Genomic DNA, 19,668 nt, shown 5'->3' with positions numbered 1-19,668 from the left:
TAAAATTGAACTATTGTCCATCTTCTGGGAAATGTCAATTTACACTGATATGTTTACAGTGCTGTATGGTGGAAGACGAAATTTAATAGGATTTCAGAGACTTTTGTAATAGTTGGTTTTCATTAGACTAATGATCACGTCACTCAAAATGCATGAAAAATATCAATGTCCACATTGTCATCACAATTCTTGCATTTTATTTTTTACTTTACACATCACTGAAATGAAGTTTTCTAGAGTTGCCCTTGGAATATCAGTATCTCCAGAGAAACTTAAAACATTTATACCTATTTTCATTTATAGGTACATATATGAAGTTATATACATGAAAACAGATATACATATATTTTAATAAAACCCATGTATTTTATAAATTATTTGGCTTAGGAACAAGTAATCTAGTAACAAAACAATGTTAACTTTGGTATCAGTAGAAAAGATTGCAAATAATAAATCAAACCAGATCTTCGCTGGCTGCCAGTCATTTTTAGGCATGTTAACTAACGATTCTGGACCTGTTTCCTCATATGTAAAGTCTGCTTACTTCTTGAATATTTTAGAAATACGTGATTTGAGGAACATTCATTGCGTGCTTATTGTATGAAGGACATCATGGTAGCTATATCGCAGGAGATAAAAGGAATTTTAGGGAATGACTTCTGCCTTCAAGGGGTTCATAATCTACCTTTGGAGATGATATAAGCACACAAAAAGTTTCAAGACATTGCAGCATTTAATTAATAAGTTCAAAGCTGTCTTGAAGAAATATATGATTAATAGAGAATGCCTATGTAATGGGTATTCACAGGAAGCAAGAGATATCTTTATGTGGGTATCCTCAGAGAACTCCTTGGGCGGGAGATGGTGTTTGGACTAGATCTTAATGGAGAAACATTAAAGAGGGAGAGGAGGACGTTTCTGCAACCAGAAATTCCATGAGAAAAAAAGAAAAGCACAATCTCTAGAAAGAGAGTGTGGGGGACCTAAATGGAAAGCTACTGGAGGTGTCTTTACAGGTAATAATGGCAGAAGACAGTCGAAAGTGAAAGGCGCTAAAATGCGCTAAAATAAAGGGCCTTGAATGTAAGTGAAGGAGTTTGGAAAAAATCCCAAAGGAATAAAAGGAAATGCTTTTGAGTCAAAGAATAATGTGAACAAAGTGATATTTTAGGAGGGTCAATCGCGTTGTTTGGTGCAGAATGAATCAGAACTTCATTGAGATGAGAAAAGACGAGAAAATAAAAGCAGAGAGATAGACAAATTATTTACAGCATGGACGGTGGTAAATGGTGGTCTCTCCAATCTTTTAGAGGAAATGAGAGCATGAGAATATTCTTCATTCAACACAACTTTACTTTAAATCTAACCTGATAAAAAGTATACTTTCTATGCTAAAATAAAAACGTACCTGTTTTTGTCTTTCTTATAATTTACGGATTAAGGCAATGTGAATCCTGCATGATTTAAAATTCCAAAGGAGTATCTAATTTAAGTTAAGATTTTCACTTTAAATTGGATGTGACAGAGGCTGTCTGCCTACTTTTCTCTTAATGTGATAGCAGATGAAAGGGTCTTGACAGTTTTAGGTGGACAATGAAATTGCACATTCCGTCTAAGTAGATAAAATTTACATTGTTTTGTTTTTGACCCAGACACTTTCATTTATTATTATTATTAGTATTAGTATTATTTTGATAGAGTCTCGCTCTGTCGCCCAGGCTGGAGTGCAGTGGTGCAATCTCGGCTCACTGCAACCTCCGCCTCCGAAGTTTAAGTGATTCCCTTGCCTCAGCCTCCTAAGTAGCTGGGATTGCAGGTGTGCACCATCATGCCCGACTAATTGTTGTATTTTTACTAGAGACGGGGTTTCACCATGTTGGCCAGGTTGGTCTCAAACTCCTGACCTCAGGTGATCTGCCTGCCTCAGCTTCCCAAAGAGCTGGGATTACGGGCATGAGCCACCGTGCCCGGCCAACACAGACACTTTCAAGGACTAAAATGCATCACAGAGAGTTCTTGGTTGTTTCCCTTTAAACTGTGTCAGTTCCTGTACTATGACTGGATGTTCCTGCTGATAATCTTAACTTTGAGAATAATATCAACGACATTGGTGGTTCTTTGCATTCCACCCATCACAATTAGAGATTGACTCTAATAGCCACAGTGACCGCCAGGCATATCTGTCCAGTACTGCTTTGACAGTATGAAGGTTATGAGAACATTTTGCAAATTTTCACGCCTGAAATATATTTAACATTTTTGTCTTTCTACACAAGGAACAGCTTAATACCTTTTTATTAGTTTATCATTTTTCTTTCCATTAAAGAGAATAATGATACACATTACAGTTTGAGATTAACGTGTCAAAGCAGAGACTTAGCTTTGGCAAATGACAACTTGTCATTCTTGGCATCAGAAAAATTGAATTCTATGTGTATTCACTTATTTAGGTAGAGTGTCTACCATTCAACCTGAAGACTGCGAGGCAATGCTTAGTTTGACAAATGATTTGGAAGCTTGATAGAAATTCTGAGACATTGATAAATTTATATAGTTTGAAGTACAAGGGTGTAAAGAGTTTGCTGTTTGTAAATAAACATAAATATCTTGGACATCTTTTATGTAAGCTCAGATTCTCCCTCTTAAGAAATAAAAACAACAACATTTCCAAAAAAATCCATCTTTATTCATTCTTTGATTTTTTTTCTCCTAGAGATTTATTGAAAACCCCCTAAGTGTTGCATATACTGTTGGCTTTGAGGAATCTCGTGGGTGAAAACAGCAATTAAATCAATGAGAAAGGAAATTGTCCATTGTTATATTTACATGTATCTCATTTCACCTGCTAAATGAAAACATATTACTGATTTATTAAAGATAAACTTCTATAAGGACAAGATAGTTACTATGTGTATTTTTTCACCCACCTAGAATTTTTTTGTGAAAATTTTTGTAAAATTCATACTCTTCCTTTTTTAAAAATTAATTACTTGATTTATTATTTTTCAGTCAATAAAAAGTGAATGCTGTATCAGGGCCAGGTGCTGTTCTAGGTGATAGGAATGCTTCAGTAAAGAGGATAAAGCTTCATATTTAGCTTATATCCAACAGCAGAAAGGAAATAATAAGCAAGTAAACACATAAATGAATAAGATAATGATAACTGCTATAAAGAAACTAAAGTAGTTTACTGTGCTAGAAAATAAAAGGGGTATCAACAGGAGGCAAAATTGGATTAAATGGTTAGAGAATTTAAATTAGCCATTCTTGCCAGGTATAATTGTTACTTTCTCTAATAGAACAAGATAGCTCCTCTTTCTAAGACTGAATTCATTTTTGTCTTCTTGAGTATCCTTTCCAAGATTTATTTTTCATTGTAATATGAATTATAATTTTAGCAGAAAGGAAAAAATATAAAAATAATAATTTACTGTTCAATTTTTTGTTACACGTATTCCGCCAGTGCAGCACTTGTTTTTAAACTGTATACCTTCATTCTACTCTAACACAGATATTTAAATAGAAGAAATGTTAAAATAACCTTTCATATCATTTCATATTTTTAAAGTATTAAAAAGAATTCAAAGCATTTTTACCTGGATTTGAAAGTTATTAATGCTTGCAGCTTTAACAGAAAAATTGTAGTTTCCATAGATCCCATAATTAAACTGGGGACTTGAAGTCACTGTTTTACATAACACAAAGGCTTTCTTTACCAAGCTTTTTTCAGAATAGACATATAGGGATAATGGGGGTTGACAAGGGTGATAATTTTGCCGCTTCTTTTGTTGTGGCATTGATGAACTAAGATTCAATTCATCTACTTCAAGTCATAAGTCATACTGCAAGTAAAACAATGCAAACATAAGATTTATATGTACAGTTCTTCCCAACTGTGATTCTTTCTATCTATTTATTTATTTATTTATTTATTTATTTATTTATTTATTTGAGACAGAGTCTTACTCTGTCACCCAGGCTGGAGTGCGGTGGTGTGATCACGACTCGCTGCAACCTCCTACTCCTTCACTCAAGTGATCCTCCCTCCTCAGCCCCTCAAGTGGCTAGGAACACATGTGTGTGCCACCATGCTCAGCTAATTCTTTTTTTTTTTTGGATTTTTTCTAGTGACAGCCTTTCACCATGTTGCCCCAGCTGGTTGCAAACTCCTCGGCTCAAGTGATCCACTTGCCTGAGCCCCACACAGTGCTGGGATTACAGTCTCCAATGGTGATTTTTTTTGTTGTTGTTGTTTGAGACGGAGTCTTGCTCTGTTGCCCAGGCTGGAGTGCGGTGGCACGATCTCAGCTCACTGCAAGCTCCACCTCCTGGGTTCATGCCATTCTCCTGCCTCAGCCTCCCGAGTAGCTGGGACTACAGGTGCCCACCACCACACCCGGCTAATTTTTTTTGTATTTTCAGTAGAGACGAGGCTTCACCATGTTAGCCAGGATGGTCTCAATCTCCTGACCTCGTGATCCACCCGCCTCGGCCTCCCAAAGTGCTGGGATTACAGGCGTGAGCCACCGTGCCCGGCCTACCCCACCCCAATGGTGATTTTTATAATTTTACATAAAGTATGGGCCCAAGAGTAGAACATTTGACCTCTATTATAATTAGATGCAAGTTTGGCAAAACATTCTGTCCTCTAGATGTATCCTTTTAATTTTAGACTATACCACCTTATTTTGTGATAATAAAATCAATGACAGCAATAATAGTGAACATTTAATGAGTATTTATTGTGTATCAAGATTGCTCACCTTATGTTCATTGTCCTATACAATCCACCCAACAACTCCCCGAGGTCAGCATTATTATTAGCTCCATTTTATAGATTGGAAATTGCGACTCAGACAGGTGAAGTCTTTTCTCAAAGTCAATAGCTAGTAAGTGATACCACTTGTCAGGAACTGTGAAAGCACTGAGATTTCATTACGTTTGTAAAACTAAAACATTAGCCTGCTACACGTTCATGGACGCTGGCAGAAGACATGAAACTTCAGAGACAAAATACAGTTTATTACTAAGATCAATAACAATAGCCAGAGTATCTGTAATTTTGTTTCAGGATCCTGATCTGTACTCCCCACAGGGTAACCCAAAGGTGACACCTGCACACACCACGGCACCTGTTACAAGAGACGAATCTGGAGCTTAGGGAATGCCCATTTCTTTTTTCTCTAACGATAAGCATGCCTGTTCATTGCTCCAGAAAAAGTTGCTTTCTCCACCTTCTAAGCCTATAAGCAAACCTGCCTTTTGCTTCAGAGAGAGATGAGCATGGAATGTCTTCCAAGGACATTTACCTTATTGACATCCTTGAAAATAGAGTCTAAGGCACTTGGCTTCTCTTTTCCCAAGGTGGACAGAAATGTGAGAGAACCTTGGAACACTGTCTCAGCAATGCTGATATGCAAGTTCCTGTGATCTGATTTTGGAGTCTGTGGTATGCTGAACAATGCCCTCCAAATAATATCTAGGTCCTCATCCCCAGAACCTTTGACTCTGACCTCGTATGGAAAAGGGGACTTGCAGGTGTGATTAAGTGAGAGGATTTTTGATGGGAGGAAGATGCTGCTTTTTAAAAAAAAAATTGTTGACACATAATAATTGTACATATTTATAGGGTACAAAGTCATATTTGTACATATACGTACATGATACAACATGTAATGATCAAATCAGGGAAATTAGCCTATTCATCACCACAAACAGTTATCATTTCTTAATGTTGTGACCATTCAGAATCTTCTTTGTAGTGTTTGGAAAACGTACACCAAATTAGTGTTAACCACATTCACTCCCTGCAGTGCTAGAGAACACTAGAACTTGTTCCTCCCATATAGCTGTAACTATGCATGTGTGGAGGATCTTGAGATAGGAAGTTATCTTGACTTATCTGGAGGTACTCTAAATGTAGTCACAAGGAAATTTATAAGGGGGAGGCCAGGACAAAGGAGGAAGTAGGGGTTGTGACTATGGAAGCAAGAGGTTGGCATAATACAAGGAAAGGGCCCTGAGCCAAGAAAGGCAGGTGGCTTCCAGAAGCTGGAAAAGGCAAAGAAATGGACTCTTTCTGAGATTCCCCAGAAGGCACCAGCTCTGCCAGCACCTAGACTTTAGCCCGGTGAAACCAGTCCTGGATATTGACCTTCAGAACTGTCAAAGAATAAATTTATGTTGTTTTAAGCCACCAAGTTTGTGGCAATTTGTTGCAGCAACAATAGGAAGCTGGCAGAGTCTGTGCTCTTACCCCTTGCTATACTGATATACTGACTTTATGTATGAAGGTGTGTTCTAGTTTACTGACATAAGGAGTAGGTGCACGTGTTTCCACCTTATAGTATCAGAAGAGAACTTGACTTGGATCCTGTTCGAAATTACACATTCCTCTTAAATTTCATAGCCTGTAAATACCTGGAAAACTGAGGTCTTCCTTTAAATGAAGGTACTTTTTAGGAGCTATAAAGAGTGATGAACAAGTTTGACATGATCCAAGGTAGGTTTCTCTTTTATGACATTATGAAGAGACGAATAGCCAGGAAGAATGAGAAGCGGTCTCTTTCTGTCAAATATATTCTCCAAAAGATGTGTTTAATCTGTTCACATACTATGAAAGGATAGTGCTATATTCATGCAATTGCTTATTTGGCAATTGAAGGGCCAAGCCCTATTCTTCAGCTCAGTCCTGTCCCCAGCATCTTCAGAATTACCCTGTGGATTTTATAATCAGCCGTCCCTCCAATTGTGCATTGAAATGTGTAGCCCGTCAATTATTCTCTGATTTATCATCATTCTATTACTTAGAAATCCTACTACTGACACACAGACACACACATACACGTGTTCACACACACACACAATCACCAGCTTAAGACCCACTTCAGAACTCCAGAAATAGGTTAGCCTCTACTCTAACCCTAGGTCAGGTACACACAACAGATTACAGAATGTAATCTGTACCTGAATGACCCTGACCTTATAGCAGGATTATCATTTTCGGCACCTTTAAATCACCTCTTACCCTTGGATTTCAATGATCTTCAGCATTGTATGACTTTGTCAGAATTTCTCATAAAGACTGAGTTTCATAGTAATGAAGCAAACATGCTGAGATAACACTAATGAATTACATTAGAGTGTTCTTACGAAATTTAAAATGCGGTAATGCCTTATAAAACATTTTAAATTAAGAACAAGCCTTTACTCTTTGTTATTGGATTTCAGGTAAATATCAATCTTATTTTTCTGCCTTTAACTCTGAACTTTTTCTCTCGAAGAAAAGCTTTAAGACTCTAAGATATATACTCTGACCAACTATTAAAGGAAATAATGAGTACCTTTGTCAGTCGTGCAATATATTCTAATTAAAACTGTAAAGGAGATATTTGTCAGCATTTGCATCTCTTGAGATCAGTGAATATTGTTATCACACTGAGTGTCAAGAATGTAGCCTATTTGCACATACTGACTCCTGTTGACGGTGAATAGGACATTTTCATAGAATTTACTTGAGATTTGATTATTGAAAACAGTGTTCAGTTTCACATTTAGTCCGTATATATATATATATTTCTCATATTTTTTATTTCTCCAGAACTAGATGAGATATTTGAAAAGTAATTTGAACCAGTATATGTATTTTTGTCTGAAAAGTAGACATGCATATGAGAAGATTAAAATCTGGGTTATAAAACCTATCAAATGATGAAAAGATGGAATTGGCTATGGTGGCTAGAGGATTCTAGTAAACATAGAGGAGAAGACATCCTTTCCTTTATTTATTTCCACCCAAAACAGGCATGTGTACATATGCATCAGTATTGACAAACACAAAATATGCCCATATGCATATACACATGTGAGCTCAGAAGAGCTCTAGAAACTTCTGTAAAGAAGTCTATTATCTTATAAATGTTAGATTGCTGGGAAGGTCAAAAGAGAGAAGGTGAAAATACATGGTAATCTCTAAAGTCCCATAGAGCTACAGTAGTCCCCTTTATCGGAGGTAGATAAGTTCAAAAACCCTCAGTGGACGCCTGAAACCATGGATAGTGTTGAACTCTATATATACACCATGTTTTTTCTTATGCACACATACCTACGATAAAATTTAAGTTATAAATGGGCATAATAAGAGACTCACAACAATAATGATAATGAAATAGAACAATTATAACAATATGCTATAATAAATGTTATGTGGTTGTAGTCTCTGTCTCTCAAAATATCTTACTGTACTGTACTCATTCTTCTTGTGCTCTGTCAATCTTACAACCTGGGTGGCCAGTAAGTGAATAATAGGTAACATAGAGTGTGGATATGCAAGATAAAGGAATGATTCCCGTGCTAAGCAGGACTGAGTGAAATGACAGTGCAAGGTTTCAAAATGTTACTCAGAACAGCAGGCAATTTAAAACTTATGAGTTATTAACTTCTGGAATTTTCCATTTAGTATTTTCAGACCGTGGCTGACAAAGAGTAACTGAAACCATGGAAGGTGAAACCATGGTTAAGTGAAGACTGTTGTATTATTATATATATAATTGTTACATTAACATTCTTACTGGTAATTTTCTTACACAAATAAATGACCAATATTCAGCATGAATTAAAATAAAGAAATACATTCAACCCAGTTACTTTAACATACTTAGCATTATGGAATTCTTAATTGCTATTTCAGAAGTCCCTTAGGAATTCTTCATTTACTTAGGAGTACTATTATGAACTTTAACTATAATTATGCTATTGCTTAGGTTAATTAATACAAATTTCTCAATACAATATAATTGGTCTAGATTGACTTTAGGGTTACCAAAGTAGGAAGCACTACCTCAAATTGTGGGACTGGACAGTATCCGTAATACATGCTGAGAAAATTCCCATGACACTAGGTATTATGAGAATATGTTAGGGAGTAGTAATAGTTATTGTGTAACCAGTATGTTTAAAAATGTGACTCTGACATATCTAAAGCATAACTTTATTTTTACCTCCCACTGACCTTTAAAATTTACTCACTAATCTTTCTTACTCCAGATCAAAACTTGGTCAAATCCCAATCCTTTCGGCTTACACTAGATAGTAGAGAGAACTGTCAGTCATTTTAAGTCAGAAATGGAATCTCAGTTTGGTCATTAGAATGCATAGTCCACCATATATACATACAAATCAAAATTCTAACTCATTGTGTCATCAAATCTTACTTGTTTCCCACTTGTGCTGCCTCTGGCCTGGAGAAGGACTGGAGGGCATATTTGTTGCATTCTCTGTTTCTCTGCCCTGCATTTATTTTCCTACCCCTCCCAGCTTGCTAGATTATTATTTTTATTATTTTTAGCTTTTACTTTTCTGGGCTGAATATCTGTATGTCCCTGCTAGTTAGCTTCTGATGCCCGCTCACCTCTCAACATTGATTGGAAGAGGTAAGAGTGGTAAAGAGAGGTAAGGAGATTTAAAACTCTTATTTGAACTAGTCCCATTGTACTTTAGCCTCTTTGTGAGCCTGGTAGATCTTTTAGAATGGACTCTCTTGAGGAGTATGGATGTGTGTGTGTGTGTGTGTACACACACGTGCACATGTGTCTGTGTGTGTCTGTGCTTGCCAAGGTTTTTGGAAGTCTTCCTTCTGCTGGATCACTCTAATTTCATTTCCTTTGGCCAAAGGACATGAAGCTTTTGCTTGTTACTTTGCATCCCCAAATGTCCATTCTCTTATTGTTTGAATCCCTGTATCCAGCTGGACAACCTTGTTGCACTAGATCAAAGATATTTATGTGCCAGAATTCTATCCTGTGTGGTCTGCCTTTGGACTGCAAAATTACTGTGAGCCTTTTGCCCCAATAAACTCTAGGAGTGCAGCCATAGTGCAAATCAGCCAACACTATCCTGCCTACTATCCTATAGAATGTGTTTAGCTTTCTCAAGTGTGAGCCAGAAGTGAGACATTCTGAGATGTCAGTTTCATGAATGGAAAAAAAATCAACTGTGGAGAGCTCAGTTCAAAGTCCCCATAGAGGCACCACAGAAGCTCCATGAGTAGAGTTGAGGTGAAAAGTATCCCTCCATCCTCTCCTTCCTATTTTAGAGGTTCACATAACTAAAATTTATGTCTGGAGAAAAAGCATATTTATTGTCAGTTTATTAGTGTGAAGGATAATCAAATAGGCTTGATTTGAGTTTTGTTTTTGTTATAGTTCTCTTTACGGAACCAAAGCTTTCAGATCCCTCTCTTGGTGGACAGATACTACCTTGTGCTTAGCGTGGGACCCGGAATATGTCTTTTCATCCCTCAGTTTTCAATATTTCCTGCATGTCACCCTCACTTGGAAGGTCTCTCTCCACGCTCTTATCCTTCTCTCAATGGTAGAATGCTGTGACCTGTTACTAAGTGAAAGATTCATGGTGGATGCAAAAAAAGGTTCTCTTTTCTCTTGTTCCGGTCTTGGTCTTAGGTCCCATGTGTCTGGGTTTTGAAGGTGGGCCCTTCTCCTCCCCGGCAGTGAAACTCTACCTTATATCTGGGGGAGTTTTGGGCAGGATATGATTTTCTGCCCCATCCCCAGGGTAGCAATTGTCTTTTTTTTTTATATCAATATAGAATTTTGGGTCCAAGCAGTTTTTGTGCCCTTCTTCTAAGGTTAGGCAGCTTTTGCTCCTATTCTTCCCTGAGTGTTGCTGCACCTTTGTCTGGGACCAGTGGCAACAGAATTTCTTACCCATTTCCAAGCAACACACTAGCATTGCTTGCTATGACTAACAAGTTTGTAGTGGGACCAGGGGGTTTCTTACCCTCCCTCAGGGACATACAGCTTTGCCTTCTACTTGTGCTTCAATGACAACTTGTCTTTGCAGCTTACTTTGCCTTTGGAGGAGAGAGGGCTCCCTGCTCCTTTTCTAGAGGCAGATTATCTGCTTGTACCTCCTTCACAGGACCATTGTCTTGCTTCAGGGAGGTGGAAGGTCTTCTTCCTCTTCCCCAGTGGTTTAGGGGTTTTCCTTTGTATCAGAGAAGAGTCAGGATTGGATGGGACACTCAGGGGTCTCTCTCAGGTTTCCAGTTCTGCCTTCCATCTTTCTCTTGTAAATTCAGTGAAAGAAATTCTTTGTGTTGAGTATTCCCAGGGATTCTAAATTCTCACATTAAACCACACTCAGTTTTAAGAATATTTTATTATTATAGCTTTTTTTTTTCATCTAATCTTATGGTAGTCGCCTCTTCCTCCCATGCTCTGACAAAGGAGTAATAGTTTATGTGTTCTGTTTTTCCTGGAAAAGGCCTGTCACCCTTTGCATTTCAATGTATTTTGCTGTCTTGAGACCTAAGCTTTTGTTTGGATTCGAGTAAAGTTGTGATCTTGTAGATTATTGGGTTTACTCTTATTGTTATTCTTTTGTGGCTTTCTGCATCTTAAGCAAAGCCGAGCTCTGAATGTTTATAATTCATTAGTGCAAATAGGAATTTGAGGAACAAGATGGAAATAGTTTTCAAAACTGTTTTCTTTCTCTTTTCCTTAGCATTAGAATCAATTAAAAAATAGTTGAGCACTTCCGTGAATATATGTGAATCCCTTGTGATGCTTTAAACATCCAGATTACACATAAAGGCATTTTACTCGATGGGAAAAGATTTAATTGTTTTCTACTTTCAGTAAGCTCATTTTGTATTTTTTTAACAAAAAAATAAATGTAGCAGTGGGAGTTTTCACTTTACAAAAAGAAAAATTGGTTTATGTGTTATCAGAAAAATATATTTTATTTAAAGAAATGGTACAGGATGATATGATTAAAGGTTATCTATAAATCTGATCCCTATTTTTTATAAAGATTTCTATTTACCTACAAAAATATCTTATAATTTTCAAATAGCTGTCAGATAGAAGGCAAAGTGTTTATCTGAAAATATCAGGTGGTTGTTCTCAAAGAGTTTATATTCTAATTGGATGCATCTGTCAAATAATAAATGAAACGAGGGACTAAATATAAGGCTAAGCAAATAATTCAACTTTACTTTGTACTCTATAACTATAACAATACTGAAAAGATATTTTTAACAAAATAAATTGATAACAGTCCTGGGAAATTGAAAAATATACCATCAGTGATCAGAAATAATGAGAATTTCCTAATAAGAATACAGATTGAACCAGACTGACTACAGATTGAACGAGATCACCAGAAACCATAGCTTAAGATACCGTAGGTGTAAACTTGAAATATAAGAGTTGAGAAAGAGGAACACCATGATCCTAATAAAAACTAAAAGAGACTTTTTTAAAGGCCTTAAGGCACTCTATAAAGCAAGTTAATAATTAACTGCACTTAAAATAATGAGTCCAGTTCAATCCATCCCAGCTACTTTAAGTACACCCCTAGAAGCATACTCAAAGAATGGAATTGAAATAACTGTCTATTCACCTGGGAGGAAGTTAAAGTTTTATCTCAAAAATCATACAAAAATAAAGCTTCAAGAACACAAAAAATATAAAATTCAGAAATATGGGGATTTTGTTTGGGTTAAATGAAAACATTTATTGTTCACATTTCTAGAGGTAAGAGGTACATCAACAAGGTGCCAGCAGATTCAGTGTCTGGTGAGGGCTCTCTGGTTTGCAGACAGCCTCCTTCTCACAGTGTTCCCATGGGGTGGAAAGAAAGAGCTCTGGCCTCTTCCTCTTATACGGACGCTAATTCCATCATGGCAGTTACTCTCATGACCTCATCTAAGCCTAATTACCTCCTAAAGGCCTCACCTTCTAGTACCAGATCATTGGGAGCTAATTAGGGGTTCAACATATGTTTTTTTTTTGAAGGACAGGAACATTCAGTCCATAGCAGATGTTTGCTATCACTTTAAGCAATAAATTTGGGGGCAATTGTTACACATCAATGGACAGCTAATATACTCCCCTATAGCTTATTCTCAACACAACAGCCTGAGTGTTTTTTTTTTAAATTTTTAATCTAGTCTGGTTAATCTACTTAGAACTTTCCAATGACTTCCTGTCACTCAAAATCAGTTCTTAGCGCTCACCACGTCCTAGAAGGCTGAGCATGATCTGGCATCTGACTGCTTTTCTCATTTTCCACTGTTCCTCCCCTCCCTTGCCCTCTCTGCCTAGCCCCCTTCCCTCCCTCCCTTCTACCATTGTTCATGCACGCTCTTTTCTCACAGTTACCCCAGCATGCCCACCCTGTTGCCACCTCAGGGCCTTTGCCATGTGCTGTTTTCTGTCTTGTACGTGCCTTCCCATGGACTCAATCATTCCCTTCAAGGCTCACTCCAAATGTTACCTCCCTGGGAAGTTTTCCTCAGCACTGTCTCTCAAGCAGCCCCATCCCCTGTTGCTGCCTGGCCCTTCGCTGTGATGCATCTTTTGTCGGGGCACCCATGTAGGGGATGTGCATGCCTGTGTGTGTATGTGGAAATATGTATTTTTTTAATGGTACTGGGATGCAGAACATTTTCTAAGCAATGCAACGCAAAACCTAGTGAAACACACACATATGCCTGCATATATATATATATATATATATATATATATATACATATACCTGCATTAAAATTTTAGAAAACACATTTCCATGAAAAAAGGCATTATGAGCAAGGGAAAACATGAAAGGTAAACAAGGCAAAAATGTTCACAATTCATATAGCAGAAAATAATGATTATGAAATAAAGACAAACAATGTCAGAAAAAAATAAAAAGGACTTATTGAGGCAGTTCACAGAAGAAGAAATACAAATTTTCTGAATGGGCATATGGAGAGGAACTCAACATCATACTAATCACAAAAATGTAAATCAACAGAATAGTTTTCACCAAATTCATCAGATTAAAGAATGAAAGATTGATAATATGTAATATTAGAACATAAGAAAATATTTCCCACACCATTGGGGACAATGTAAGTTGTTACATTGGTTTTGAAGCATTTTTTAGTAATAGCTATCAATTGAAATGGTACATAAGATTCAAACCAATTCCACAATTAGTTAACTATTCTATAGAAGTATATACATGTTCGAAAAGAAACATTATTTGTAATCATAAATTGGAAACAATATAAAGTCCATCAGATGAGGCATGATGCATTTATGCTAGCAACAATATTAAGTAGCCGTTAAAATGCATGAGGTAGAGCTATACATACTTACATCAACAAAACCCACAACTGGACAAAGTGAGTTAAAAGATACTTTTGCAGAATGATCCCGGTTTTGGAAGGATCAATAAACTGTTTATAGTGATTACTTCTCGGGAGAGCCATATGAATTTTTGCACCCGCATCTGACTGTCTTTTAAAATTTGTACAACATGATGTACATTCATAGCTTGAGTAAGAATTACAAAGAAAATAACAATTACAAAGTAAAGAAATGCGATTATAGGTAACCGTGTAAATACGAGTTTTTTTGGTGCAACTAGTTTTTTGTCACATTAATATAAGTTGTAAGTTAGTTACTTCAAACATGGATGATTGCTTAAAAAAAATCTACATTTTCATCTCATGTCCTAAATGGGTGTTGTTGTATTTTAGTTTGTCTTTTGTCTGTTAAGCTCTTTCCTCAAAATCTTTATACACTTGCATCTCTTCCTTTTATACTTACATTAAGTGTTGTTGTTTTTTTCGTGAATAAAATTGTGTCTTATTTGGGGCTAGTGTGCTACAAGTTGTCTCTTCTGGATCCACAAACATCTATCTACTCACAGTCATTACTTAACCAGCTATTAAAAAATAGCTTCAGAACGATTTTTTTGTAATCTATACATACTTAATTATTTTGGCGAGTCCCCTATATAGCATTTTGATTTGAGGCTACCCAGAAGATTATAAAATTCAGATGAAGCAAAAGAGAAATATCAAATTTTATCTCATCGTTAGCCTTCTTGTTTCATTTTAAAGGTAAAATATTGAATTCGCGGTGGCTCACGCCTGTAATCCCAGAACTTTGGGAGGCCGAGGCGGGCGGATCACGAGGTCAGGAGATCGAGACCATCCTGGCTAACACAGTGAAACCCTGTCTCTACTAAAAATACAAAAAATTAGCCGGGCGAGGTGGCGAGTGCCTGTAGTCCCAGCTACGCAGGAGGCTGAGGCAGGAGAATGGCGTGAACCCCGGGGGGCGGAGCCTGCAGTGAACCGAGATTGCGCCACTGCACTCCAGCCTGGGTGAAAGAGCGAGACTCTGTCTCAAAAAAAAAAAAAAAAAAAAAAGAAAGTTTAAAGATTAGGTAGATAATAGAATATCCATCTGAGGTAACTAAGTAATACTCTTCAAATCTGATATAAGTTTTTATGCTTTTTTATTTCCTCTCTCTCTCTCTCTATATATATATATACACACATATGTAAGTGTGTGTTTGTGTGTGTGTGATATGTATATATGCCATTATATATAGCTCCTCCAGGAAAATCATGATTATTTTTACACATTCCATACATAGTCTGATGGTCTCAGCACTTAAAATTATATTTTAAGCTAATATAAATCATACTTTATCGACAAAATATCTGTTGCTGTATAAGAGTAGCATTTGTGAAGCTCCTAGTATGTACCAGACATTTCATATCGATTATTCTGAATCATCAAGTTAACCCTTAAATGTAGGAGGTTGTGGTTTTTGCTCATGTTAGGGACCTAGAGCTTACAGGAATTAAGAAATGTTCTCTTATGAGTCAGACCAGGTTTATTTTAGACTTGGTCATAGACTAAGAAAAACAATATTCTGTATCTTCATACTTTTTGCCTCCCTCAAAAAAATGAATGATGACTACCTCAGATCTTCCTTAAACACTTGTCAACTTTCTTTTCCCTTTATTCATTAACTTTTATTTTCTCTTTATTATTCCTATGCAATTGGAAAGAATCAGAGTTCTCATCAAAATATGCATCTACCGTAGTATAGTATGCAATATTTAGAAAACTTGAAGATATATACTGTAGTGATATTAGGACATTAAATGTGTGGCAATGGTCAGATAACCATATAAAATATTTTGATACACATCTGTTCCTTTCTTTGGTTAATACAAATCTGCCTGCACAGGATAGCAATGCATTCCTATCCCCAGCATTGACACTTTTATCTTTGTTATAAAAATGAGCTTTCATAAATCTTTATTGTTAATCATAGAAGAATGTGCATATTTTCCATCAAAACAAATTACCTTACTATTTTAGCTATTAAGTTATTTGTAATTTGTCTTAGATAGAGGAATTTCAAATTGCAAAGTTTAACTTGCTATTATTTCAGATAAAAAACAAAAAGTACCCTTTTTCAAGATAAAAAAGATATAGAGATATACATAAAATATCATTCTGAGACAAATATTTTCAAAATGTTTGTCACTGTAACTATTCATGACATGTTTAACATTTTTCTTTCCAAGGTATTTTATATATGTGGAATTTCAATGAAACTGAACCCATTCTGAGACTGCATATTTGAAAAAAGTAATGTGTATTTACTACTGTACTAGCCACAGAAACATAACTGAATATTCTTATGCAATTTTGCCAAAAAAATATGGCAAGTAACTTTACATTTCAAGATAAGAAAACTCATTTAGAGGAATCAAAATGAACCAAAGAGTCTGAGAAATATCACTCACTTTTAAGGTAGAACCCCAACCTCATAGAACACGGATAATTTTGTCTTCCATGGGACATTTGATATTATCTAGAATTATTTTGGGTTCAACTGGAGAGGGGGTTGCTACTGGAATCTAGTAGTTAGAGGTATGTGCTGCTAAACGCTGTGCAATACACAGGACAGTTCTCCACAACAAAGGATCTTCAGTTCTCAAATGTCAGTAACGCCACAGCTGAGAAACCCTGTCATAAAGGATGGTGGGGAATAAACCTGCCGCCACTGCACTGGTGCCAAAAGTAGAAAATGAGACTTTGAGACTTAGGAATTTTATTGCTCACCACATGACTATCAGCATAGTTGCACTGGTTACCCTGCCCACAAGTCTCAGGGAGCGACATGATGGGCCTGGATGAATGCTGAGCAAGCAGGGAGTTGTGCCACAGCTGCGGATCCCAGGGCCTAGAGATCAGCACTTTCTGAGAAAGCAGCCGGCATTATGCAAACAGCAAGATCTCTAGTTTGCCTCCCCTGTGGAGCAAGCAGTTACACAGCAGTCACCCTGTGGTCCCCTTGACTTACTTAGCTGCCTATGTGAGTAGCAAGATAAATTGTTCAGTATCAAAAGAGAAATAAGCCTTACAATCTGGCGGACTCAGCAAGAATGTACAGGGACACTCAAGGCCCGCAGGGGACTGCCTCTCCCAATACCCATAAATAAACCCTTGAAAATAAGTACAAGTCACAGTAAGGGACCACCTTATCACTATTGTTCATGAAAATTTTAGGTATGATCACCTCATAAGGGTTCCACACAATGACTTTTAAGTTCACAGGGGGAAAATGCTATTTAAGTTGCTTTTCTGCTATTTAACCTAAAATAGCCCTGTAACTCTTCTCCAATATCCTCTTTGTCGTCCCCTGAACACCCTAGACATGGTCCCACCTCAGGGCTTTTGCACATCTTTCTGTGTCTGGAATGTTCTTCCATCAGATGCCCACGTGCCTCTCTTCTGTAAGTCCTAGACGTCTTTGCCTGCAGACCACCTCCTCAGTCAGCCCTTCTGGCCAGCCCAGTAAAATTACTTACCGCCATCACACCCACCCCAACTCTATTCCCTTTCCTGCCTTTTTCTCTTTTGTGATTATTCTGCGTATGTTTCACTTGGTTGTTGCCTTGCTGCGAGAATGTAAGCTTCAATAGGTAAGAGATTTTCTTTGTTATGCTCAGTGGTAGATCCTTAGGGCTTAGAACAGTTCATGGCTCATATTAACTATACAGCAAACATTCATTAGATGGATGAATGAGTACTTTAATTTAGTTGTCATTACTTTAAAAACAGTAACTAAACTGATTAAAAAGATCTAAGAGTCATTAAAGAATGATTATTTTTGTTCTAAGAAACAAGATCAATTTATCGTTTTTTGATCATTCGAAAACTCATTTTGGTTTTTACTGAAATTCCTCTTATGATAATCATCTTTGATTTTTCAGGAATCTTGTAAAACCGTACATATTTTTATTGATTTATTTGAACTTCTGTAACGTTTTAATAAAAAAACTTTAGATTACAATTTTTAGATTACACATAATACACCCGTCTTAACACACTTTCCCAGTCTTTCTGAATCAACATCTCATTTTCTTTTGCACAGCTTTATATTCTTTTTCTTTAAGAGATACCTATCTACCTTGAATAATTTTATACAATATACTTATATGAATGTTATTGTTCACTAATACCTCATACTTTTACTGTGGAATCATAAATATTTATCTTATTATACCAAAATTGTTATAAAATATATTATTAATATCATTTAAACTAATTTTTACAGGTAATGCTACATCTAGCCTTGATATCGTCTATTATATAAAAACAATGCATTTACAAAGCAATTTATTATGTTTTTAAAAATAAATTTTGAAATAACTTTAGTCAAGAATTTGCAAAATAGTACAGAGAATTTCTGTATATTTCTCTGTCTGAATTAATTCAGGCTTCCATAAAAAAGTACCATAGACTGGGTGACTTATACACAACAGAAATCTGTTTCTCTCAACTCTGGAGGATAGAAGTCTGAGATCAGGGTGCGAGCATGGTCAGGTTCTGGTGAGGGACCTCTTCCAGGTTGCAGACTGATGATGACTTCTCACTGGATCCTCACATGAAGGAAAAAGGATTAGAGAGCTCTCTAGTCTCTTCTTATAAGGGCGCTAACTTCATTTACGAGGGCTCCACCCTCATTAACTAATTACCCCCAAATATTTTCACATTAGAATGAGGATTTCAACATGTGAATTTTAGGAGGACACATTTAGTCCATTGCACCCTCACACAGCTTTTTCTAACATCTTGCAAAACTACACTGCAATTATCAAAACTAGAAAAATTAATGTTGATGCAGTATTGTTAATCAAAGACTTTATTCAAATATCAGCCATCTTTTCATAATGAGTTTAGTTATGTCTTGTCCTTCTCATGTAGCTTATAACGGTGCCCCAGTTTTCCTCATGTTTTCTTTTAATTTTCACTTCCCTTCATATGGACATTTGTTAAATCTCTACATTGTTAGTCATCAAATGTATTTTAGTAAGAAATGACAGGTATCATTTATTGAGAATTTGATTATGTGCCAAACATTGTTCTGCTTATTATTCTCTCCTTGAATCCTAAAATGAAGAGAGCTGATTATTATTCATATTTTCATTTGCGAAACCTGAAGTTCAAGTTTAAGCCATGTATCAAAGGGTAAGCAATTTGCCAAAGGTTATCAAAGTGGAGAAATCTGAAAAAATGTGCAAACTTTCACTATGTACCATCTTTGTGATTGGAAAGTTTGTACCAAAAGCATCCTCTACTGTAGTAAGCTTATTCTAGCTTTATTCCCCTCCCTTCTTCCATGCCCCACTTTTCCTTCTTCCAAGGAAACTTCGCCTAGGTTAAACTTTCTTTAACTCCTTCCTCTATTTATTATTTTTTTTCTTTACAATTCTGGAGGTCAAATTTGAATACAAAGTAGGGTAGGCACATTAGAACGTGAGTTAAATTTCAAGACTTGCTA

General features: G+C 36.5%; 1 protein-coding gene across 2 annotated transcripts in view; it reads left to right on the top strand.

The window, feature by feature from the left end:
• LRP1B (LDL receptor related protein 1B) overlaps positions 1–19,668 on the top strand; it is a 1,943,477-nt gene that overhangs the window by 1,106,310 nt on the left and 817,499 nt on the right. The gene's annotated exons all lie outside the window — the stretch shown is intronic.

This window comes from Symphalangus syndactylus, chromosome 22 (genome assembly GCF_028878055.3).
Source record: "Symphalangus syndactylus isolate Jambi chromosome 22, NHGRI_mSymSyn1-v2.1_pri, whole genome shotgun sequence".
Lineage (NCBI taxonomy): Eukaryota > Metazoa > Chordata > Mammalia > Primates > Hylobatidae > Symphalangus > Symphalangus syndactylus.
The sequence above is the reverse complement of the archived record's forward strand: the minus strand, read 5'-3'. Positions and strand labels throughout refer to the sequence as shown.